Consider the following 26,649-nt stretch of genomic DNA (forward strand, 5'->3'; position numbering starts at 1 on the left):
TGTGCTTTCAGGCCTAGATTTGCATACATTTTGACACTGAAGATTTAGTGTGTTCCTTGAAAGTACACTTCAGTCAAGCAAAATCTTACCTTTTATGAAAGGTTCATTTATGTTTATATTTAGTACAGAAATACAGTATATTTATAGTATAGTACAGTACATTTAGTGAAGCAAATAAATGCTATGTAAAATTGCTTGACGAAATGCTGTTGGTGCTCTCTTTTTTTATGATATTTCATAGATTGTCCATCTAACATTATTAAAAATGGGAATATTCTCGAAGAAATTTCTGTGCTGTATTCAGACTTTGGTGTGAAAGACCATGTAAGATTTCAAGGTATTTTATGGATTTGAATAATTTGTCTCTCTCTGGTGGGATTTTAGATAAACTGCCATAGACTGCTTTAAAGATATTTCTCCTTGGACAAAATGTATTCTAAAACAGTTAGCTTTAGTAATTGTGAGATCTCCGCTGGTCTACATACAGTATTTTACAATATAAGGAAGACAACTTTTGAGAGGGTATAATTTCTAAACTTTTATAATTGAACACTTCAAATTTTTGAAGATTAGTGATTATACTAGTAAGCTCCAAATGAACCAATTTTTCATTTGACAGTTTGTCCCAAGATTTTTCAATATTAAACTTACCCGATAATCATGTAGCTGTCAACTCCGTTGCCCGACAGAATTCTACGGAAGGGATACGCCAGCGATCGCTATACAAGAGGGGGGTGTACTCACAAGCGCCACCTGTGGCCAGGTACTGCAGTACTTCTTGTTGACACCACTTCAATTTTTCCTCTGTCGTGCTTCCGGCAAGACGTTCATGGATACGCTTATAATTTTGGAGTCTTGTTCACGGTTTTTGGTGAAGTATTGCTCTAAGATTTCAGCTTTCGCTATTCAGGAAGTTTTATTATTAGCTTAGCTAACTTTTGGAATTAATTTGATTAATTATGGTGACGAAGAGAGTATGAACTCTCTTTCACCTTTAAATGGCCGACCCTTCCCTTAGACGGAAGTGTTGGTGTCTAAGAGAGTATAGACTCTCTTTCTTAATTTTGCTTAACAAAAGTTATAGATTTATTTTATATCTCTCCGCCTTTTATAGGCCTCTTCGATTAACTTCCTTTTATTATAAACTTATTAAAATTAATTTTTATATTTGTTTATATTCGACCTTTCCTAATAGTAGGCGGTCTTTTCTTGGTACCGAAGTTAATTAATATTGAGCCCGTCATTTCGGTTTTACCTGTTAACATATTATGCTATTTTAATGTTTTTGAAAGAATTTCTTTGATAGTCTCGTACTGTTTTCAAAGTTGAACTAACGTTTTGTTTTGTCTCTGCAGTTGTTGACGTTCAGAACGTTCAACTTGCGCTCTATCGTTTCGATAGAGAGAGAATTTTCACGGTGTCACGTTGCAGGATCCGCCTCTCCGCAGTCCAGTCTGCCAGGCGTACGAAGTTGAGGTTCCTCAGGCTACCTTACCGCGTTCTGAGTTGCCAGTTACCAGCGGTGTGCAGCAACCTCCGCCTCCTCCTGCGAGAGCTCCGCCTCACCACAGTCCAGTCTGCCAGGCGTACGAAGTTGAGGTTCCTCAGGCTACCTTACCGCGTTCTGAGTTGCCAGTTACCAGCGTTGTGCAGCAACCTTAACCTTCCTTAAGGCAACCTCAGCAATGGGAGCAGGAGTCTTATGCCTTACTTCCTCCGCTTCCGCTTGCGGTTCCACCAGCGAGGCAACAATCTCTTGAGGTACGACAACCTCTTCCATCAATGAGGCAGCCACCTCAGCACTCGCTGCAGCGACCTAAACCCTCCTCAAGGCAAGAGTCTCAACTCCTTAGGCTAGCACCTCAGGAACCTCAACTCGCGAGACAAGAACTGCGTTCTGCGCAGCCGCTACCTCAACTCTCGCAGCTCACACCTCAGGAACCTTAACTCGTTCCTCAGGAACCTGCTACTGCGCATCCACAACCCTTACAGCAAGCACAACTCTTGAGGCAACAACCTCATGCTATGAGTCAGCCAGCTCAACGCATGCATCTGCCATTTTTTCCTCAACTTGAGCTTCTTCCCATTCAACTTGGGAATAACAATGACAATAATAACACCTCATTACTTTCATAACTTGCATTTGTAATCATATACATGTATGCCTACACAAACATTATGATAATGGAGGTTATTTGTATTACTTATATAAAAATATATATGTATTCCTTGCAATATATTTTTAACAAATCGCAAAATATGGCAAAAATATCTTCTAAACAAATGAATCATGAGTTATGAATGTAAGGTAATATTATGTTGATATTAAACCCCATGCAAGCATGCATGAAGTATGCAGTGTTGCCAACAGGGCGAGTTTCCCTTTCCTGAGGTGAAGTAGATTATAGTACATTTAGTGTAGCTTAATTCTACGATTATCATGCCGGCTATCAAATTCATCAACAAAACAGTCTAAATCAATTCCCTCGGCACGTGCACTTTCAATGGACGGTAATGCGATATTACTCACTCTAGCACTGGTCATGGAATTTCTGAGAAATGTTACACGCCATGCAACACGCTCTGCTTACCTTACAGCATGCTCTACATACAGCATGCTCTGCATACAGCATGCTCTGCATACAGCATGCTCTGCATACAACATGCTCTGCATACCTTACCGCATGCTTCTCAGTCACACATCTTTGGTTGTTGCCAACTCACTAGACTGTCAAGCAGTTTCATAACGTTGCCTTCTAGTCTGCTGCTTTTGCACCAGTGAAACCCTCACTGAGAGAACTTAGCTTTTCTCGGATATGGTCCCTGTAGATGAGAAAGTGCTTTTCTCCCTCCTTCTGATATTCACTTGAGGACTCTGTCATTTGGAGAGGAGCCTTTAGCCGCGTAGCCTCCTATGGACTTTTATTTAAGCATAACATGCTCCCAGGGAAGGTAATGGTTCCACTTCAGTCGCTAACCCCGTCTGTTACCACACCTGCTCCCATAGACCTTGAGCTGTGTTGCAAGACATGCAGTCCAAGCTTAGTCCTTGTTAGAGGATTTTTTTGTTTACGGAGTCAGTGTGTCACTGGGAAGACGTTCAACAACCAGCAGAAGTGACTTGTTGTGACGCAGTGCGGCAACCTCAGCAACCCGATAAGGAGTTGTCTGTACGACCCAGACAGTCTAGACAGCTTCGGGTTGTCACTGTACTTCCTCGCTTCCCCATGGTTGACAGTTCACAGACTGTGCAGCAGTACCATGATCTTGTGTCCGGCTCCGTCAGACGACTGGTTTTTAAGAGCTCCCACAAGTCGTCGCTGTCTGGAGATTCTCAGATGGACTATGGATCTGACCAAGGAACTGGGCCTCCTGGTCAATTTTGAGGAGTCTCAGCTCGTCCCATCCCAGACCATTGTCTCCCTGGGTATGGATCTTCAGAGTCGAGCTTTTCGGGCTTTTCCGTCGGCCCCAAGGATCTTCCAAGCCCTAGAATGCATCCAGAGCATGCTGAGAAGGAACCGATGCTCAATCAGGTAGTGGATGAGTCTAACAGGGACACTTTCATCGCTGGCCCTGTTCATCGTGTTAGGGAGACTCCACCTCCCCCCCTTCAGTATCATCTAGCTGTTCACTGGATAAAGGACATGACGCTAGAGACGGTCTCAGTTCCTGTTTCCGAAGAGAGGAGGTCTTCTCTCGCGTGGTGTAAGAACAGCTTTCTTCTCAAGGAAGTCTATCTTTGGCTGTTCAGAAACCCGACCGCCTTCTCCTCTCGGACGCATCAGACACGGGCTGGGGTGCGACTTTGGACGGACAGGAATGCTCGGGAACATGGAATCAGGAACAAAGGACACTTCACATCAATTGCAAGGAGTTGTTGGCGGTTCTTCTGGCCTTGATAAACTTCAAGTCCCTCCAGCTTAACAAAGTGGTGGAGGTGGACTCTGACAACACCACAGCCCTGGCTTACATCTTCAAGCAGGGAGGGACTCTTTCGTGAAGTTGTTCTAGATCGCAAGGGACCTCCTCATCTGGTCTAAAGATCGAAAGCTCACGCTGGTAACGAGGTTCATTCAGGGCGGTATGAATGTCATGGCAGATCACCTCAGCCGGAAGGGTCAGGTCATCCCCACAGAGTGGACCCTTCACAAGAATGTTTGCAGCAGACTTTGGGCCCTGTGGGGTCAGCCAACCATAGATCTGTTCGCTACCTCGATAACCTAGAGACTCCTGTTGTATTGTTCTCCGATTCCAAACCCAGCAGCAGTTCACGTGGATGCTTTTCTGCTGGATTGGTTCCATCTCGACCTGTATGCATTCCCGCCGTTCAAGATTGTCAACAGGGTACTTCAGAAGTTCTCCTCTCGCAAAGGGACACGGCTGACGTTGGTTGGCTCCGCTCTGGCCCGCGAGAGAATGGTTCTTAGAGGTACTGCAATGGCTGGTCGACATTCCCAGGACTCTTCCTCTAGGAGTGAACCTTCTACGTCTACCTCACGTAAAGAAGGTACACCCAAACCTCCACGCTCTTCGTCTGACTGCCTTCAGACTTTCGAAAGACTCTCAAGAGCTAGGGGCTTTTCGAAGGAGGCAGCCAGAGCGATTGCCAAAGCAAGGAGAACATCCACTCTCAGAATCTATCAGTCTCAAGGGGAAGTCTTCTGTAGCTGGTACAAGACCAATGCAGTTTCCTCAACCAGTACCACTGTAACCCAGATTGCTGACTTCCTGTTATATCTAAGGAAAGTAAGATCCCTTTCAGCTCCTACGATCAAGGGTTACAGAAGTATGTTGGCAGCGGTTTTCCGCCACAGAGGCTTGGATCTTTCCACCAACAAAGATCTACAGGACCTCCCTAGGTCTTTTGAGACCTCAAAGGAACGTTGGTTGTCCACTCCAGGCTGGAATCTAGACGTGGTCCTAAGGTTCCTTAAGTCATCAAGATTTGAACCTCTCCAATCAGCCTCTTTTTAGGACCTCACATTAAAAACTCTTTTCCTCGTGTGCTTGACAACAGCTAAAAGAGTAAGTGAGATCCACACCTTCAGCAGGATCATTGTTTTCACATCTGAAACGGCTACATGTTCCTTGCAGCTCGGTTTTTGCTAAACGAGCTTCCTTCACGTCCTTGGCCTAAGTCGTTCGAGATCCCAAGCCTGTCCAACTTGGTGGGGAATGAACTGGAGAGAGTACTTTGCCCAGTTAGAGCTCTTAGGTACTATCTAAAAAGGTCTTAACCTTTACGAGGACAATCAGAAGCCTTATGGTGTGCTATCAAGAAACCTTCTTTTCCAAGTTCTAAGAACTCAGTTTCTTACTATTCAGGCTTCTGATTAGAGAAGCACATTCTCATCTGAAGGAAGAAGACCTTGCTTTGCTGAAGGTAAGGACACATGAAGTGAGAGCTGTGGCTACTTCAGTGGCCTTCAAACAGAGCCATTCTCTGCAGAGTGTTATGGATGCAACCTATTGGAGAAGCAAGTCAGTGTTCGCATCATTCTATCTCAAAGATGTCCAGTCTCTTTACGAGTACTGCTACACCCTGGGACCATTCGTAGCAACGAATGCAGTAGTAGGCGAGGGCTCAGCCACTACATTCCCATAATCCCATAACCTTTTAACCTTTCTCTTGAATACTTTTTATGGGTTGTACGGTCGGCTAAGAAGCCTTCCACATCCTTGTTGATTTGGCGGGTGGTCAATTCTTTCTTGAGAAGCGCCGAGGTTAAAGGTTGTGATGAGGTCCTTTAGTATGGGTTGCAGCCCTTGATACTTCAGCACCTTAGAGTTGTTCAGCCTCCTAAGAGGAACGCTGCGCTCAGTAAGGAAGACGAACTTATTTAAGGCAGAGTAATGGCTCAAGTCGACTTCCTTACCAGGTACTTGTAATTTCATTGTTATTTTGAATAACTGATAATATGAAATACGGGATACTTAGCTTCTTGATATACATGTACACTGGTTTTCACCCACCTCCCTGGGTGTGAATCAGCTACATGATTATTGGGTAAGTTTAATATTGAAAAATGTTATTTTCATTAGTAAAATAAATTTTTGAATATACTTACCCGATAATCATGATTTAATTGACCCACCCTTCCTCCCCATAGAACCAGTGGACCGAGGAAAAATTGAAGTGGTGTCAACAAGAAGTACTGCAGTACCTGGCCACAGGTGGCGCTTGTGAGTACACCCCCCTCTTGTATAGCGATCGCTGGCGTATCCCTTCCGTAGAATTCTGTCGGGCAACGGAGTTGACAGCTACATGATTATCGGGTAAGTATATTCAAAAATTTATTTTACTAATGAAAATAACATATTTCTCTTCACCAGAATGGCACTCATTGTAATAGAAGCCTTTGTTGCTATCTACATTAATACTCATTCTGTTATCCTTGGGTATGAATAATAGAGTGAGTACCTAGGGTTATGGTGGCCAATGTGGTAATGTCCCTGACTGGTGAATGCCAGACTGGGGTTCGAGTCCCGCTCAGACACTTTAGTTTCTTTGGTCGCTGCAACCTCGCCATCCTTATGAGGTAAGGATGCGGGGTTTGGGGGATCCTATACAGGTAGGTCTATCTGCTGAGTCATCAGCAGCCATTACCTGGCCCTTCTTGATCCTAGCTTGGGTGGAGAGGGGCTGTGGCACTGATCATATGTATATGTGGTCAGTCTGTAGGGCATTCTCCTGCTTGGTAGGGCAATTTCACTGTCCCTTGCCTCTGCCATTCATGAGTAGCCTTTAAACATTTAGAGTTTGTAAAAGAAGCTGAGAAAGAAAGAGAAGACGATGGATTGACGAACTAAGAAAGTTAACGGGTGTGGACTGGCAGAGAAAGACCTTAAACAGATGCAAGTGGAAGGAAATGTCTGAGGCTTTTGTTCTGCAGTGGAGTAGTAATGGCTGATTATGATGATGGTGACATTAATACTGTAATGTTCTGACTGCTAACCATTTATGATCGTAGGGAAGTCCAGATTCCCAGTTTCCTTGTCCACCTTCTTCTCTAATTAATGTACATCTCGCATTCCCACTCATTCTGTGCTAGTACTGTAGTATGATTGCCATACTTGACTCTATACATATCCCCATTGTTTCAAGAGGCTGTAGGATCCTGTGCCAGAAGTAGACTATGGTAATCTTCTAATAGAGTCTTTGATAAATTACTGTATGTTAGATGTCCTACAATAGAAACATCCTTTCCTTTAAGTGATATTGGGGCTTAGTTTTTCTCTGGTTAACATGTTAATCTAGGCTTATTTTGTTCTAGAGCTTCATCAGTATCCCATAATTTTTTTTTTTTTTTTAAACGAATATATTAGGTAATGCACAGTAGTTTCTGCAGCTTGTTTATCATCAACAAGCTATGTCAGATTTATTCTTTATACTGTAGTGTCCTGGTAGGCTCCTTGTTGTTTTGAAATAAGTAAAAGCAGTGTTTTAGGAGTTTAAGACCCAATTTTGTTTGATAAGAGTATTACTTATTGGATGCTACACGCTTGAATATTTATTAAGAAAGAATAATGAGCAGTTATCAAGTTAACAAAAAGTCATTAGTACTGTGTTTGATAATTTCATGGATATCAAATATTTTTTGTCAAGAGGATAATGGTTAAACTGGTTCCATATTTAGCCCCTTTTAAATGGAAAGCATGTTTAAAAAAGTTGTTCCATTACTTAATCAAGAGGGTTTCTTTAAATATTCTTGGTATTTGTGTGATGCACATCTGTATTTATACTGTATAGTATAGTACTATGCTTTTATACAAGTAAGCAGTATATTATTGTTTAACTTTTCTTTTCATTCCAGGTTATTTGCTGAAGAATATGGTATTGAAGAATACGTTTTATGGAACTGAAGTAAACTTACCCAATTTACTTTTTCTCTTCATAAAGAAATGCATCTGGATCTTTTGCAAAGAAGACAGAACTAATGTTCTTGATAATTATAAAATCCCTATCACACTTCCTTTCTCAGGAGAGAATGGGTCGATATGGTGATTAGTAATGGTAGGTGTTTGTTGAAGTTTTTTTTATTTTATACAAATATTTAAAAAAGCATGTACTTGATACATAATGTGTGTTAAGATCTTTATTCAAAAGTGCCCGTTTTGATTGCTTCTTTACTGTAACAAATTTATGAGGATTATATTACTATTTCATGGGGAATTTGGAGCTACAGTACTTTTTGCTATAAATTTCTGTTTAAGCTGTGGTTTTTGTTATGTTACGTATATGGTTTGCTGAAATTATTAACAAATATTCCATTTCTAAATTAGCTACTTTCTTGGTGACCAGCATAGTTGTGTTTTAGCTTAATACATTATGTAGTATGAAGGAAGCAAAGATTATGTGCTTAAGTACATACAGTAGTACAGTAATGTTGTTGTTATGATTAATTAGGGTTTTTAGTTACAGTGAGTCACGGTAGGAAGTGAATTTGTATGAGGGTATGGATTAATAACAAGATAAGTAAGGGTGGGAAATAGTTTGTCTGTGTAAATGATTTAAAGTTGATGCTGCTTAGCAAGAGTTTGGATAAAAGCCTAATAAATGTATAGTATTAGCTGATGCTTTATTGTTTATTTAATTCACAAGTTATAAGTACTACTGTTTAACTTAAACCACATATGAAGAACATTTGGTCCGCTCATACATAACTTTGACACGAAGAGAAATTTTCCCCAGCATAGAAAAGCTCATGGTTTACATTTATTCTTACGTGAATACAAACCATTATGGTTTAATAAGAGTATGTTTTCAGTGAAGCTGGGTACAATTGTTAAAACTTTCTAACGAGGTGGTGATAGTTACTGGCGGGTGGCGATGAAACGTCGCTCGGCCAACAGGCTACTAAGCTGAACTCCCACTTTGTTTTCAATGGCTGGAAAGTACGGATGTACTCCTTGAGCCATCAACATGTTGTTTTAATCTTTGACTTTCCTTTTATATAAATTTGTTGGCAGGTTTTTGTACAACAGCTATTAAGGAAGAGGAGAGGTTTTGCATCTACAGTATTTTCTGATAACTTTAACTGGGTGACAATTGTATGTGCATTCTACATTCTTCCTCCTATTAGACAGTATTCCAGTTTGGTCTTTATTCCCTCGAAAGATAGTGGCTTGGTTATGTCAACATAACCCTGAAAGAGTTGGCTTTTGTTGGACATTCCTGTGCTTCATTGGAGCTGCCATTAAGTATGAAGGGGAGGGATGTTGTTCTTCTGACAGTCGTTGCCTTCCCTCAAAGGTGCATTGTGCATCGTTGGACGACGAAAGCTTTAATGGTGGTTGAGGATTTTGTTGTGATGTAGGTACACTGACAAGGACTGGAGCAATGGTTCCTTTCTGGGATGCCGTGCATGACGATAGTCATAACAGACAACTCTCAGCTACGGAGGTGAATTTATAAAAGACCCTGAACTTGCAAGGTGTCTTTTATACACAATGTAACTTGCAAGGTGTCTTTTTTACACAATGTGACTTGCTAGATGTCTTGTATACACAATATGTCGGTGCCTTAGATGTTGATATGCTGGCCCTAGAGGAATGGGGAGAATATTTCTCTGGTATTTATGTTGGTCCCTCTAGTAGCCTTTCACAGACAGGTCTTTGGAGACCACAAAGCACCTCTCCAAAAAGAAGTTTTTTCCTTTGTCAAAACTATTTTTTTTTTTAATTCTCTCAAGTTTTCAGTGCAATATTATATATTTCCTGTGTCTGGTGTTCCTCAGGGTAGGGTTCTTGACCCATTACTTTTCATACTATATACACATATGTAGTTTGGCCTAAAAAACAAGCTCATCACATATGAGGTGTTCCTAGTCTTTATGTTAATTCCATCTCCTGAATGTAGATGTGGTGTTGCTGAATCTAGCTAATTCAAGTACTTAGTACAAATTAAGGGGCATGGAGTTGAACCTTAACAAAATTCAAAAGTATGGTTGTAAATGGGCTGAGAACATAGACTTCTCAACATCTAGGTCTCTGCATTGAATATGTTTCTATAACTATTTACAACTCATTTAAAATTTTAAGTGTGATTCTTGATTGCAAATTCACTTATGAGAAGCACATGTGTTGTTCAATTGCACAAAATATAGGCTTATTGAAAAAGTCTTCTAATATTTTCGGTGATCAGTCTCCTGCATTCTGAAGAAAAGTTTTAATTCTTTCATTCTACCTTGCTTCAAGTGATGGTCTGTCAAGTCTTTAGCTGCTGACTCTAATCTTAATTTGTTGGACAAGAACTTCATTCTATTAAATTTCTTATTCCTGATCTGGATATTAATTTCTGGCACTGCACACATTTATTTAGCTCTTTATGAATGTTACCCAAGCTTTTTCATAATTCTGATGATGTCAGGATGCCAGAGAACTTCAAATACTTCATTCATTCATAATTCTGACCATCCTTTGCACTTAGATTTTCCCAGACTGTACCATCTTTTATGTAGTACACAAACTAGGTATGCAATTTATTCTAACAGTCTTGCCCTCTCTTTCATAAGGCTCAAAACAGTACTGTATTCAAGATTTATTATAGCTGTGACTAGATTGTGGAATAATATTCCTAATCAGGCAGTTGAATCGGTGGAACTTCAGAAGTTCAAACTTGCAGCGAATTTTTTTATGTTGAATAGGCTAACATAAGTCTCTCCATAGTTTATATATGACAGATCTAAAGAATACAAAATATCCTAAGGTCAGTAAAAAAATTACTATACTGTATTCTGTACTTCTTATACAGGTTATTTATTTCCTTTCCTCACTGGCACTGGGCTTGTTTTCCCAGTTGGAGCCCTTGGGCTCGCAGCATCTTGCTTAACCTAGTAATAAGAATAATATTGGAGGTTGATAGTAATGAGGTTGTAAGCTTTTTCTTGATTTTTCTTTTTGTGCAATCAAATGAGGCCCGTGAGCCTTCGGGAAAAGACAGTAATCCAAGCGTAACCTACCTTATTTTGAATCCATGCTATCATAAGTTGTGCCTAGCACTTCTGTTAAACCAGTTATAGAGTTCTGTTGGTACATGGCACATTATCAGAGTTGACTTTTATTAAACAAAAGGAAAGAATTGAAGGTTACAATTTGGAAGATCCTGAAGATGAGGGTATTACGGAAGAAGAGATAGACTCGGATGAGTTATCTACTTTCTTAAGGATGAAAAGTTATTGCAGAATATCTGGAGTAGAGACTTCGTGGGTATGCTCTGATAATTCTGATTCTGCTATATCCTCAAATCCTGCTCCTTTCAAGATAGTCTATACTCCGTAGTTTCCTAATATTTTCACATAAGGTGCATAAATTGATGTTACATGTAGAAAAGAAGCCTACCAATTCCGACTCTCGCATATTCGTCATCATATCTTATCGCACCAATGTTCCCATAGGAGCGCATTGTCTTTAGCCTCTCTCAGGTCTTCATCTGAGCAATATGGGTCTAGTGGTCACTTACTCACCACCTTTTTAGTGTGTGAGCAGCTGCCGGAGTGGTTGTAGTACATCCACTGTTGCGAAGCTTTTGCAGGATTTCAGTTTTCGCCTTGCTTCCTGATGGATTGTGGAGTGGATGTCTAGGGGCATTAATTTGTTTATTCTTTTCAGTTTTTGCTAGTGTATGTTGTCGAGATATCTACTGCAAAAGTGTTCTTTAATTTATAAAACTTATGTTGCCTAACCTTGTTATTGCCCCAAAATATATTCTTTTGATTCTATTATTAATGTAGACAAAAGGAAGTTATGAATACAGGCTTTTCAAGTTCATTGACAATAGAAAATACAGTAGAGAGTATGGTTGGAGCTTTCTTTTGAAACTCGAAAGAAAACTTGTAGTTATTCATCTAATATAAGAATATTAGATGAATAACCTCTTTTGAGAGAGCAACTTTAGATGGGTCTGGAGGCTTCTGCATTAGATGATAAACCTCTTTTGAGAGAGCAACTTTGATGGGTCTCTGGAGGCTTCTGCAGTGTTTGCGACTTATTTTGAAGAACATAGAGGAATAACTAGGCTCCTCTATGGTTGGGTGTGTGTCCAATGAGCAGAAATTTACTTCTATAATGGATTCCATATTGAATAGATTGATAATGAGATAACTTAGGTGGTCTCCAGAATGCAGCGATGCTATTGGGGTTGATTTTGTCAAGGCTTGAATGTTCTCCCTGCCATGCTATGCAGTAGTTGCTGTTTCTGTTCCTCCAAGGAGTCTTTTTGAAACGGATAGACTTTTGTTAGAGTGTAAGCCCCAAAGGGCCTGGTTGATGTGGCAATAGGATCAGTCTTATAGAAAATCCAAACAATGGTCCTTTCCATGAAGTTCCTGGTAGCGGGTAGGTTTTCTCACTATATCAGGTTTGGGGAACATTCACCCTGACCCTGTGTCCTATTCAAATTCCTCTTTCCCCCAATCCTTCTGTGTTAAAGGAACCACTCCTTTTCCAAGTTATTTAAATAATCTGGTCAAAGCTCATCTTTTGAAATTCAAGATTATAAAGTTATAGCACAGAAAGTGATACTGTATTGTCTTTGATCCCTCCCAAGGATTTTACAACTGGTTACTCCTAGTTCCAAAGGTGTCAAAAGGTTCTAGGTTTCTTTGTTATGAATAGGATATTTAGCTCTCACAAAGTTTTCAATGTTATCTCCCTCAACTTTCATGGGAATAATGATACGATTAGATGTATTTGATGAAATTAAATTTAATCTCATATTCCTCTGCATCCGGATTCAATAAAACTTTATGAACGGATCAAAGATTTATTAGTTTAAGGGTCTGCGTTTTGATCTCGGGACAGCCTTCGTGTTCACCAGAGTGATGGCTATAAATATGATATGGCTGAGGTTTCTGGGCCTTTAATTTTGTACCTGGATTACTGGATAATTTTGAATGACCTTGTCAACAATATTGAGATTTTTGTTTTCTGCTCAAAGAATTCTATGTTTTGGGATGATAATAGCATGTTACAATAAGGTATTCCACAAAAAATTAGGGTTCAATCACTTATTAATTTATTTGAGAATTTCAAGATGAAAGAATCGACAGTTCGGATGTGGATGAGGTTACCTAGAAGCATGGATCTCTGGAGAAATTTGTTCCGGACTGGTCGCTTGAATATGAGGGATTTCTAGTTATTTCTTGGTCACCATCAGGATAAAACTTCCAATGTAGGCACGATTTGTCTTACAGTGGTGCAGAACTAACTACAACTGGTGAATTTGTGGGATGATCCATATTTTGCTAAAGGAATGTTTGCTATAGGAATGTCAGAAGAACTATTTCTGGCCATCTCTTTTCATGGATGCTTCCCAGGAAGATTGAGAAGCGACTACAGTATTGACATTCTTAATATGCGAGGGAGATTGTAGAGTTGAGAATCTGTATAGTTGCTTTGAACTATTGGTGGTGCTCAAGGCTCTTTAGGCCTGGGACTCTGGTAATGGAGATAGCATGCAATTATTTGAGAACATGACAGGACTGGCCTACATTAGGAGGCAAGGAAGGGGAAATCAGTTCAGAATCCCTGTTGCGGATAACGGAAGTACTATACTGTAATACGGTTCGGAGGTGGATTAGTTAGGCAGACAACAGACACTACCAATTAGGTCTATACAGGATGTAGTGTAGACAAGCTTGTGACCCTATTGCTCTATAATTATGGTTGAACTTTAATCGAATTTCTTTAGATCTGTATCATCACCCAACTCATTATTGAGAAAAGTTCTGGGTACCTTCTGAACAGCAGCATGTCTAGAGGAATGGATTACAAGATCTCTAGAGCATTTGTTGGGAGTGTACCAGGGAGATTAGGGGTCACAGGACCAATATACTAAGAATCAGTAGAGGGTGCTTCATCCAAAACCACATGGAGGCTGTCTACTTCACTTCCTTTTTTTAGCCTCCACTTCACTTCCTTTTTTTAATGTGTCAAATAGTCTTCTAGGTTATATGAGGTGGCTTTATGATTTGATACAAGGCTCATTCCTCGACACCTACACCAATTATTTTGTTTGCTTATTTTGTGCTCTTTGATGTTTTCAGATCTAGAAGTCAGAAAAAGGACCTGGAGGTTTTGAGTGATGGTTTTATTAGAAGCTATATTGACACTTCAATCCACAATATAAAATGTTAGGTGCTGCTATAGCTCCAAATATGTAATTAATGACTGCACTATACTTGCCATCTTGTCGCCAAGTAAATCATATATTGTGGAAGTTGCATTGCATTTATTGAACCAGTTACAATCTTAAATTTCCAGTATAGTATCCATCATTTATCAACAGAGAAATATGAGGAATAATTTATAAATGAAATTAAAATATTACGAATGGATATTTTATTAAATCAGTAAAATTTTACATAGCAACCTTAGTTTTTTATAGAAAATAGAACCCTAATTTTTATAAATTTATTTTTCAGATTATGTGTAATGAGGGAACAAACCACATCACAATACACACATGAAGGATTTATACAACAACGATGAATTAAACGGAGTACTGTTGAAGCATCCTTTATCACTAAGCGAGTATAGTGTAAAAAGAAGTTTGGTGAAATAATGAAAAGTGGCCAATAAAAGTCTTCTACTACACAAGTTCAATCTCCAGTATCAAAGAAACAAAGCTTACTTGCCTGAAATTAATACGGAATAGTCACCAAAGAATAGAGAATGGCAATTACCACAGCACCACAGGTTACCATAAGAAGAAGCTAATCACTCAAGTTAACTGTTACACACGTGGAATGGATATTGATCTGAAAAATCAACCAAAAGGAAACTTTAGGAGACCCTTTAAGGCAGAAAAGTATCACCAGAGACAAAGGTGTAATGAATAGCTTAAGAGACAGAAGAGCCTGTTTGAGGGATAAGTTCTTTTCACCATGATGTGATTAACAAGGAAAGGGAGTTGAGAAGAAATCCTAACACCATAGGGAAGAAGGAGAGATGAGAAAACAGAATAACACAGAGAAAAGGTGAAAGCACTAAAAACAGAAGAAAAGCACTATGAATCAAAGAAACCAGGAACTGGAGGAAAATTTTCTCCACCAAAGGGGATTACCAAGACAGCCTCACCACCATTGGAGTGAGAGATTTAATCAGAGAGAATTAATACAGAAAAACCCAGGGGTAGTGGGAAGAGAATTATTCAAGTTCTCCATCATTAATGAGACATATATGAAAGAAAGTTGGAAAGTCTCTTCAAGAAAAATATTTTGAAGGAAACCTGTTATGAGAATGGATAAACCCCCCTCTCAAAAATTAGAACAGAAACTTTAACTGGTTAAACACAAACTTAAATTCTCACAAAACTGTGCACAAGATGTACAAGATGTAGCATAGAACAGTAAATTTAATAAAACTCAATAAAATTTCTCATTCAATATTTCTAGTTATCCATGAATTCTCAAAGTGAAGATCTATTTTTTTTTTTCTAATTATCCAAGAGTGATCATTACCTTGCCTCCGTGTGATAACAACATTCACTTACCAAATAATCAAGGCAAATACATCAATGTATCTTACACAATTGATAAGATTCCATAAGTCAGCTTCATCTCACATAATGTTGCAACTTGAAGCGGGCTGTTTATTTTAACGTAATTATTATCCATTTGTACTGCATCTTCAGTGTACTGTATCTTCATTATCAATTTGTACTGACTTCAGAGGCCAAGCCAACTGGCATTACAACCTGAGAAAAAAAAGAAGAGCTAGTTTCACCAGAAATTTTCATTTTATGCAAACGTGAATTATAAAACCTAATAAAATCTGAATCCTGTACATGATAATGTATCAAGATACTCTATACTATATAGTCTGGAGTGTAAAATTATACAACTGAGGAGTTTGTAAAACCCATTTGCTAATTTAGAATAAAAGAACTAGTAAACTATTTACTTGTATGCCTCAACAACAATATTTAGTTTCTTAGTTAATTGCCCATGATGATTAAAACACGCAATACTGTATGTTACTTCAAACCGATTCGTTCATTTTATATTAAATTAATTAATGGTTTTTAGTACAAACTGAGTAAAATACGGACAGCCTTTGGATAGCTTTAGTATACATGTTATAAAGTTAAAGATTTTACAAGATAGGGTTAATTTTACAAGATTTGGAAATTAAGAAAAATACTCTGGTCGGTAAAATGAAGGCAAATTTGCCTTCATATTTGAAACTAAAGCTAAACAGCAGCTTAAGACAATACATGTATATTTTAAAAATAACCTATACCCTTTAAGTAATATGCTACATTCCAAAAGGTAGACAGGAATGTGTTTGTGCTCTTATTATAAACATGGCTTCAAAGATAACCTATGCATTTTTCAACAAATATTACATACTAAATTTGGCATTTAAATTTTGAGCAACGTAAAATAACTAATTATTATAAAATAGGTACTCATATCATCAGTAATTCCTTGTTATTTCTGGTTTTATAAAACTGTACTTTGCATTCAACATTAGTTAACCTATGCATTTTGCAACAAATATATAAAAATCTAAATTTGGCATTTAAGTTTTTAACTGTAAAATGACAGTATAATTAAAAAGTAGGTCCTCAAATTATACTGCATTATTTCTTACTTGATATAACTGCACTTTCCTGGTAAATGGAAAGTTAATTTGAAATGTAAACTGCATTTTTTTCGAAGTGGTCAAGAAAAACAGATTTAGATTATTTAAGGTTTTTCAAATTAAGCTTTACAATATTCTAAAATAGACCATAAAGGCAAAGGGCTTGTATTGGCCAAGAGAAATTATTTTATTGTATTTATAATTTAAGACCACTACATCAAAGGGACCTGGTATGCTATTTAGTACCCATCAGCTATTGGCCCTCGAGGGTCCATCTTAGGGCATTATGAATACACTACAATCGTGTAAGTATTATTATCTACAGGGTCAAATAAAATCTTATTAAATAATTTAAGCTAATTTCAATTGGAAATCTTTCATTACACCACCAATTCTAGATTTTCATTGCATAGATTTTTAGACTTAAAATAAACAGGAATTCTGCAAGTGAAATATTCATTTATCTAAAATTTTGTTTTAATTTTTCTAAAATATTTTCATAACCCATGAATGAGCAAATGGCAACTTGTCTCTGAGCGAGTGAAAACAGATTTTACACACTTACCAAATAAAGGTTAAAGGTGACTGGTTTCAGTTCCGGTTCCATCAGAATAGATGCTCACCAGAACGTCAGCCGGGAAGCCCAACCCCTGACTGTGGTGCCCTACCACAGCAGTAGCCTCCCCAGTAAACAGCTTAAACTCACGGTCCTGGGCGGGGATCGATCTATTGCCATGCGAAATGCTAGGCAAACACATTACCACTGTACTAGCTGAAAATATTCTATTGTTCAAGTTTGTTCTATCAAGAAATCCTGGTCATTGTGGGCTTTTTAAATTCCTCTTACAACAAGACTTTATCCTGCATTGTCCATGACTGAGGTATTGTATTTTCAAAAATGCCAGACCTTGTAGTTCTGCAACCTGAAATAAAAATTTTTTTTTTTAGTTTTACCGGGAATAATTATGCTCAAATACAACTCTAATCTCTCAATTTTTTTTATAATTTCTTTTTTTGACTATTACAATAAGATAAATTACAACCTACAGTACATTATTATACTTACAACCCGATAGGGTCTGACAATACTAATAAGACACAGCAAGAGACAATGCATTAGAGACTGACCATGTACACACATGGTCACCAAGCGCCTCTCTACCCAAGTTAGAACCAAGGAGGACCAGGCAATGGCTGCTAATGACTCTGCAGATAGACCTATAAGGTCCCCCAAACCCCCCCCCCCCCCCTCCTTAGCTCACAAGCATGGTGAGGTTGCACCAAGAAAAGGAACTAACTATTTTGAGTTGGACTCTAACCCTAGTCTGGCATTCACCAGTCAGGGATGTTACCACATCGGCCACCACAACCTTGTTGTGTGCTATGATACAGATGGGGAGTTAGTAGAAATGCAATTTGATAGCTGTGTGGCAGCAATTTAAATGTCTAAGATCAGGTGTAAAAGTGTTTGACACCTATGTAAGACTAAATAAAGAATAAAAGCAGCTATTACTCGTCTGCATCTCCAATGACAGGTTACGTTAGTTCATTTAATATTGTTAATTATCCAAGAAAATTGCAGTCAAAACAAAGGAAACTAGTGTGATATTTCATTTAAAACTGCTTATTTCCTTTATTGTAAAATTAATTAAATTAAATTTAGTATAAAATTCTGGGAGTAAAATGTAGAGCCTAGTTATCTAAAAATTATTTAGAAGTTGGAGTTAATTATACAAGATTTGGAAATTAAAATAAAAAATCAGCTTTCATTAAAATGAAGACAAAGTATTTCATATAATTTATATTTGATTTTTAAATCAAGAACCTAAATATATTTGAAAATGTAATGCTAAACTGCAGCCTAAGTCGAAATAACCTGCACCCTTTAATACCCTTCAAGTGATCTCTCACACTAAGCTTTATAAATTAAGCTAAATTCCAAAAGGTAGACAGAGGCATATGTGTACTCATGTTAAATATGGCTTAAAAGGTAACCTAGGCATTTTGAAACAAATCAAGAACCATTTAAATTTTAAACTATAAAATGACAGATTAACATAAAAGTATGTCTTTAATTTATCAGTAATTCCTTGTATTTCTAGCCTTATATAAGTGTATTTTACATTTAGCATTAGTTATCCAACATTCATCAGCAGTGTACTTTTTTCTAAGTGGTCAAGAAAAAAAAAAACTATTAAAGTTAAAACTGACAAGTTTAAACAATTTAAGGTCCTTCAAGTTGCGGCTACAATATTATTCTAAATTAGACCTCAAAATCAAAAAGGTGCTATTGGCCTAAAACAACTATTCTAGATTGTATTGGATTTATAATTCTAGGTCATTACATCAAAGGGAACTGGGAGGTCATTTAATACCCATCTGCTACCGATCCTCATCCATCTTATGTCAATAAGAATTCACTACAATCATGTAGTCTTAAATTATGTTCTACAGGATCCATCTTATTAAATAAGAGATAAGCAAAATCCTCCTCCTTCCTCAACCTTTACTGAAAGAAGCAACTGTGGAAACTAAAGTAGGTTGAGAAGCAGCCATTAATGTATGAACCAAATTTTCAAGGAGTTTCTTTTTATACAGGTTGCTCCTCACTGCTTGCTGCCATAATAAATTTCACCAGAAATATTGCATATATTAGGACTGGCAAGTACATCATTAGAAGACTATGAATACTTTATAAAAACTTGCACACTTACTAACGTAAAAAATTCCAAATCCTCCAGCTTTATAAACGCTATCCAAAAAAGGGATTTTGACGAAGGAAAAATCTATTTCTGGGGAGAGACCTGTGGCGCCCGGTGAAAAGTCCTTCTTGTATATCTTTTCTGATAAAAACCTTCCAATTATACCAGAGAAAGATAAAAGCATGGAATGCTGAGGTTACAACCCTCGCGCGAGCACCTTTTGGGTGTCGTGTATAAAGCAAAGGCGCGTGAAATCCACTATTCACAGGTTGTCTTCCATTTAGTTAATTCCTTCGCCAAAGGGATGGGCCGATACAGAGGCCCTAGACACACCCCCATCGCCGCACCACCCACGCCACGACGCGAGCGCCATCTGAACAACATCCTTCTGTATTGGCCATGATGGCTTGGAAAGGAAAGGGTGGGATCGTGTAAAATAAGGGGAAGGGTTTCACCGGGCGCCACAGGTCTCTCCCCAGAAATAGATTTTTCCTTCGTCAAAATCCCTTTTCTGGGTCGAACCTGTGGCGCCCGGTGAAAATGTACCAGAGAATGCCTTCCAAGCCCAACAATAACTACTAATTAATAAGGGGAGAGAAACAACACCATGTAAAGAAAATCATATATAATTAAGGTAAGTAGGCATAAAATATAAACTAGCCACAGGGCATAGTGAGAGTAAGGATAAACAAACATGATAACAAGGAAACCTCTGAGTATCAGAGGAAAAACATGCAACAAAACTGACATGGCTAAGAATATCCCAACTTTATAACAACGGAAAACAATAATAGTTACAATCATATTAACCTAATATGTAATACACTTAGGGCTAACGAACCACCAAGGAAGCGGCGTCGTGGTGCGAGTGGCGGGTAGGAGGGAGAAGAGAAGAGATGGATGAAAGGAAGAACAAAAGATCAATGGGGAGAGATAAGGCTCCCAGCTGCAACCGTTGGGTATTTAAGAGCCTGTAAGTTCTTTAGATAGTGGCGTTTGAAGACCATAGGAGATTTCCAACCCGTGTACTTCTTAAGGTTATCAAAGTCCATATTCTGGAAATAGTTGATGGAGGTAGCTATCGATCGGATATCATGAGCATGGGGAAATGATCCCGGATTGGCTTGTTTAATGAAGTATAGGATCTGTTGCCTAATGCCACGTATGGAAATGGTACCTCCTTGTTCTCTGATAAACAAGGGGCCAGACGATCGGGTAGCAGTCCTGGCTAAAAAGGCCCTGAGAGTGGTGACCGGACATAGAGAAGTATCTTGGAGAAGAGGAATAATCTTCCAAGGGGACCACCTATTTTGGGGGTCCTCGTTCTTAGCTAGGAACGCCCTGTCTGGTGAAAGAAGTACCTCACCTGAAGGGAGGAAATCCATGTTCTCTGAGTTTCGTGAGAGAGCTGCTAGTTCTGAGATTCTGGAACCCGAGGCCAAAGCTGTTAGAAATAAAGTCTTCCTAAGAAGAGTGATATAAGAGCAGGATTCGTTGTCCGTGTCGGAGGCCAGTTTGAGGACATCATTTAGAGACCAAGAGACCTTTTGAGGACGGACCGAAGGTCGAAGCCTAGCACATGCTTTTGGAATAGATGAGAAATAAGACTCCGCCAGGTTAATGTTAAACCCAACCAGGAAGACTTTCCTCAGAGCTGACTTAATGGTGGTTATAGTGCTAGCTGCTAGGCCTTTGTCAAAAATGGACCTAAAGAAGGAGATGGCTAAATTAGGAGTCATAACCGAATGGTCTGAAGTCCTTAAGAAATCCGCTAGTTTCTTAACCGCCGAATCATATTGGCGAATCGTTGAGTCCCTTTTGTCTGATTCTATAAAGAGGACATTATCTGGGTCGATGTTTGCGTCCCTACGTGCCGCAAACTTCATGAAATCCACAAAGTTAGGGTTTTGGCTATCCTTGAGGAATCTGACACAGTCCGTGTTTGGACCACCTGGGTCAGTTTGGGGAATGGGATCCGGAAGGGACGGAGTTTCAACTCGAGGAGGAGAGGAAACCAACTGCTCTTTGGCCAGTGAGGTGCCACTAAAGCTACTGCCCCGTTGAAGGAGCGGAGTTTGTGCAAGACTTTCAGTAGAAGATTCACTGGAGGGAATAAGAAGATCTTCTGCCAATGGTTCCAATCCAGGGTTAATGCGTCCATGGCATAAGCCTGAGGGTCCAGGTTCGGTGTCACATAACATGGGAGTTTGTGATTGAGTCGGGTCGCGAATAGATCTACCTGGAGACCTGGAACCAGCCTGAGTATCCACCGGAAGGAGTGCATGTCCAGGGACCACTCCGATTCCAGTGGGCTCGTCCTGGATTATGCGTCTGCTATCACATTCTGGACTCCTGCTAGGTGAGTTGCTGACAGGAACCAGTCTTTGTCGGCTGCCAAGGTGAAGATAGTGACCAGGATCTGATTCAGGTTGGGTGATTTGGACCCCCCCCCCTGTTGAGGCAGTGGACTACGGCCGTGCTGTCTGAGACTACTCTGATGTGGGTCGACCTCGGAGGGGAGATTCTCTTCAGGGTCAAGAACACCGCCATGGCTTCGAGAACATTGATATGGAACTGTCTCATGGCGGGTGACCAAGAGCCCTGAAACATCTGATGTTGGGAGTAACCCCCCCAACCACTCAGAGACGCGTCGGTATGAATTGTCACTTGTGGAGAGGGGAACTGTAGAGGAACCGACTTGGAGAGGTTCCTCCGATCGGACCATGGTTGTAGTCTCATTTTCAAGACAGAGGGGATCTTCGAGGTCTTGTCTCTTAAAGGTATTGTCGCCCTCTTTCTCCAAACTCGATTGATGTCTTTGAGTTTGGCTTTTAATAGGAGATCGGTCAGCGAGGCAAACTGGAGTAGGCCGAGGACTCGTTCTAAAGCTCTTCTGGACACCTGTTTGTGTTTGAGAAAGTTCCTGACCTTGGAAGCTATCTCCCTCACCTTCTTGGGAGGAAGGGAGAGCTTGTGCTTTGAGAGGTCCCAACGGATGCCTAACCATTCGAAGAGGCTTGATGGTTGTAGGCGGGACTTCCGGAGGTTGACTTGGAAGCCCAGTTTGGCGAGAAAATGGAGTACCTTCGACGTAGCTCTTTTGCATTCTTGGTGCGACTGGGCCCAAATGAGCCAATCGTCCAGATAGGCGACGATTTGTATCCCTTGGTGTCTGAGTTGCTCGAGCACCGTCTCCCCCAGTTTCGTGAATACCCTGGGGGCAATGCTGAGACCGAAGGGCATGACTTTGAATGCGAAGGCTCTCTTGCCGAGACGGAAGCCTAGGTAAGGAGAGAAGTTTCGAGCTACTGGGACATGATAATAGGCGTCGGTAAGATCGATAGAGGTGGTGACGGCCCCACGGGGAAGTAAGGTCCGTACCTGAGAGATAGTCAGCATACGGAACTTGTCGCAAAGGATGTAAGAGTTGAGCTTCGACAAGTCCAGAACTACCCTCAACGCCGACGAGTCTTTCTTCGGGACTGTAAACAGGCGGCCTTGGAATTTCAGGGATCGAACCCGCTTGATTGCTCTCTTCTTGAGTAACTCCGCAGTGTACTCTTCCAGGATGGGAGTGGGTCTCTGGAAGAAGGTCACCGGTGGAGGAGGGGATCCCTGTGACCATTTCCAACCCAAGCCCCTTGATATTATGCTGTGAGCCCATGGACTGAAGGTCCAATGATCCCGGAAGTGATAAAGTCTCCCTCCTACCGGCATCACATCATTGGGAGGGAGTGAACTTAGGGCCCCTCCCTCCACGGGAACCCCTTGCTCTGGGCCTCCGGAGGGTTCATAGGCAGGGTTGTATGCAGGTGAGGGCATCCAAGAGGGGTTGGGCTGTGTACCAGGGGGAGCAGCGAGGTAGACTACCTGCTGAGGAGGCGCCTGTTGTCGAGAAGTCGAGGCCGCGGAAGGCTGTGGGGACGAGGTACCCCGGGCCGCTTTGTAAGGACTAAACCTCATCTTCTTCTTGAAGAACGTGTGTCTCTGGGGTTCGAACCTCTTTTTGGCTGAGAGACCCCACCTTACCTGCAAATTCTGGTTTGCCCTCGCTGCGTCCTGAAGAACCTTATCCACCTCGGTCTGAGGGAAGAGGGTCTTACCCCAGCAGGAGGAAGCTATCAGTCTGTTCGGCTCATGCCTGATGGTGGCCTCCGACAGAACGAACTTCCTGCAACTAACCCGAGCTGACCAGAAGTCATGGAGATCTATTTGGTAGGATAGCAGCTGGTTCTTTGTGGCGACTCTGAACAGCGTTTCCTCTGGGTAAAGAGATGCAAGGGACTCCATGGAGGTGATGGATTGGAGAGACCTAGCAAGTCTAGTACGGGTCTCGAACTCAGTTTTGAGAAGACTCTCTATTAATCTGGGAAGCTTCTCAGAGAAAAGAGTAGAGGCACAGTCCGGGTCTAGTTTCCCCACCGTGAAGGTAGAGGCCGCAGCATCCCAGGCTGCCGAGGAACCCGGAATAAGCAAAGAGGTGGGGTCCGTCTCCTTGAGAGCCGGCATGGAAGAGCCTTCTTTGATGGCCTGTATAGTCAGCTCTGTGACTTTGTCTATGAGCGGCAAAGAGATGGAGGCCGCTGTCGTAAAAATAGTGTAGGAACCTTTGTGAGGGGTGAGCTTGGAGTTAATACACCCCCACTCTGATAGTGTTCTGGCCCAGATAGCCTGGGCCTGCTCTTTTGGAAATATGACCGTTTCCTTCGGTACCTTGTCCATACGGACCAATGCATGTTCCTTTAACCGTACAAAACCATTGAACGGGAATGCTAGGCCCGGGGGATAGAACTCCAGGTCCTCTAGAGGGCGGGTGCCCATGCCCTCCAGAGTTAGGGAGCCATCTACGAATGGAGCATGCAAAGCAAACCGCCAAGGATTGTTTTTATCGAAGGGCGGCAGCTTCGATGCGTCTGGGGCAGAAGGGGGAGGGAACTGAGTTCCGGCGCGGATCAGAGTAGCCATCATATCCTTAATCTCTGTTATTGCACCAGAGTGATGTTGAACTTGATCCCTGACCAATCCTTTGATCAGTTGGATGGGGAGGAGATCAGCCCAGGGTACCTGAAAGTCACCCGTTGGTTTTTTCTTGGATTTGGTAGACTTAGACTTCTTAGGAGTAGTGGTTTTACGAGGAGCAATATGAATATCAGGAGCTGTCGAGGGTCCGGGGACCGGTGACGTTGATACTGGCAAAGCTGAAGTCTTATAAGTTCGAAGTGGCTTCACCTTGGGTCGTACGGAGGCAGAGGGATCCCGAGGAGAAGCCTTAGAGTTATCAAAACCTAGAAAGGAAGAGGTAGAAGAGGGAGTAGGAGAGAAAAGGGTTTCCACCAACTCGGCACCACTTACCTGCTCGTCCCTGGGTTCTACGTCTATATCCAGACCAGCCATGTCCATCGGTACGAGGGTTTCGTCCTCCACGGAAATGGTAGCCCTGACTTCTTCAATTAAAGGGGCAGCAAGGTCAGGAGAGACTGCAGCAGTAGTCGAGCCTGGGAAGAGACGGGAGGCCATATCCCCATCGAGGAGATAGGGTGCGCCAGACGGGGCATTCCTGCCAAAGCCCGACACCCACGGACGAAGAGTAGCCCTTGCTGACCGAAGAGAGACATCATCGGCCTGTAAGATTTGCAGTGATTAGTGATGGAGGAGGGGGTTTGCCCTCCCAAATATACTGTGTATATCATATTCATGTCTATATTAGTGTCTGCCAACGAGAAATAAGGAACAAAGGGAAAACCCACTTACATCATCATTCAGCAGAACTGACGACAACTCGTAACAGAACGAGCACAAATCCGGGAACCACACTGGGTATTGGGCCTGTCCCGGTTCCTGGATAAAGGGAATGGAGCAGTGAGCATGAGACCGGCAGAGGTCATGCCCAACGGGGTCGCTGAACGAGGCAGAGCATCCTTCAGCAGTACAACGGGCCTTCTGTAAAAGAAAGGAGACGAGTCTGGTGTTGCTTGAAACTCTGATAAGGGATAAAAAACCTATTATTTTAGAGTTCTGGCACTCACTGAATTACCTAAGCACCCATATTGCATTGACCAAACAACTGACTATTAACTTTAAGTTGATACCGCCCCATACCATTGTTGGCACTTTAATATTCAATTGTCTGTATATTTGTAATGCACCCAATGTCTGTTAATGACATAAGGATAATAAGCTTAAAGCAATCCGCCGACCTCCAAGGGTCGGGGAAGCAGTGACATGCCCTTAAAATAAATATAAACACCAGCCTTAGCTAAAGGCAAGGCAAATATAAGTGTGAAGTGTATGGGCGATCTCCGGTGAAGCCGGAGCTCCGGTGAGGCCGGATCGTAATGAAATGTCCTGAATAAAGGAGCCTTAGCTAATTAGCCAAGGCAACTTTCAGTGTAAAGTGTTTGGGCGACCTCCGGTGACGCCGGAGGATAATGAGATGCCCTGAATAATTCAATTGTGGCTAATAATTCAATTGTGAAAGATAAAAAGCTAAGCCGCAGCTAAAGACTAAAGCTTAGATTATAGTAAAGCGTATTTACGATCTCCGGTGAGGCCGGAGGGAGAAGAAAGGTCCTGAATAATTATTGTGAATAACAAACAGTTGTAATAACAAAGGCTATTGTGGATATGGCCGTGGCCTGAGACCGAAGTAAGGGCCACCGGAGGGTCGTATCTAAACAATATGAAGCCCGTCTCATGTAGTAAACAATATAAATATAACAATAGAACGAAAGTTATTGAGAATCCCTCATGGCGGAGTATAACTCAAGGCGGAGTGGAAAACGTTCATAACTACTCCCGAGCCGTAACGGGGAGAGGACGAAACACGGACCAAAATAACGCTAACAATTGAAAAGTCACGAAAAATAAATAACTCGTAAGTTATCATCCACCCAGAGGGGGAGAGGTGAGGGAGGGAGAACCCGCTGAACGCACAAAACGGAAAACGGGAAATCCGCTCCCCCACTGGAGCTAAGAAAGAAAACGAGAGAAAGGGGTAACTCGTGACTGCGAACAGAAAACGGGGACCCCAAGCTCTCGCTCTCTTAAACACAAAAACAGGACTAAAAAACACACAACACTATTATAAACGTATAAAATAAACCTGTACATCCATAAAACACTACGATCGAAGAATAGCAACTGCTAAAACTTAAAATAAATAGCACAGTCGAGTGACGAACGCCTCGGAGGGGCGGGCACTAAACAAATACAAAGCTAAATCGCTATCTCGTTCGTAGGCTGGACTTACTAGCAAAAAGTACCATGAGTATAAATACACAAAAAAAAAAAAAAAAATAAAAAAAAAAAAAATAATAACGGTTCTAAAGGCATAAGGCCAGGGACTTAACCAAGAACC

The 26,649-nt window shown here is 41.0% G+C and overlaps 4 long non-coding RNA genes across 18 annotated transcripts in view; 2 read left to right on the forward strand and 2 right to left on the reverse strand.

Moving 5' to 3' along the window:
* Positions 1 to 15,701, forward strand: part of LOC137638325 (uncharacterized) — a 36,902-nt gene extending 21,201 nt beyond the window's left edge. The window contains exons 2-3 of the long non-coding RNA XR_011044056.1: positions 7,818 to 8,017; positions 14,427 to 15,701. This is a non-coding gene — a long non-coding RNA (uncharacterized lncRNA). The remainder of the gene's footprint in view (positions 1 to 7,817; positions 8,018 to 14,426) is intronic.
* The window catches only part of LOC137638319 (uncharacterized), a 1,154,758-nt gene that overhangs the window by 859,380 nt on the left and 268,729 nt on the right, over positions 1 to 26,649 (forward strand). The gene's annotated exons all lie outside the window — the stretch shown is intronic.
* LOC137638322 (uncharacterized) overlaps positions 1 to 26,649 on the reverse strand; it is an 838,879-nt gene that overhangs the window by 358,351 nt on the left and 453,879 nt on the right. The gene's annotated exons all lie outside the window — the stretch shown is intronic.
* Positions 14,329 to 19,353, reverse strand: LOC137638326 (uncharacterized). Its single transcript, XR_011044057.1, has 3 exons — positions 19,305 to 19,353; positions 17,156 to 17,513; positions 14,329 to 15,700 (listed from the first exon to the last, which is right to left on the reverse strand). It is a non-coding gene; the product is annotated as an uncharacterized lncRNA (long non-coding RNA).

This window comes from Palaemon carinicauda, chromosome 3 (genome assembly GCF_036898095.1).
Source record: "Palaemon carinicauda isolate YSFRI2023 chromosome 3, ASM3689809v2, whole genome shotgun sequence".
Lineage (NCBI taxonomy): Eukaryota > Metazoa > Arthropoda > Malacostraca > Decapoda > Palaemonidae > Palaemon > Palaemon carinicauda.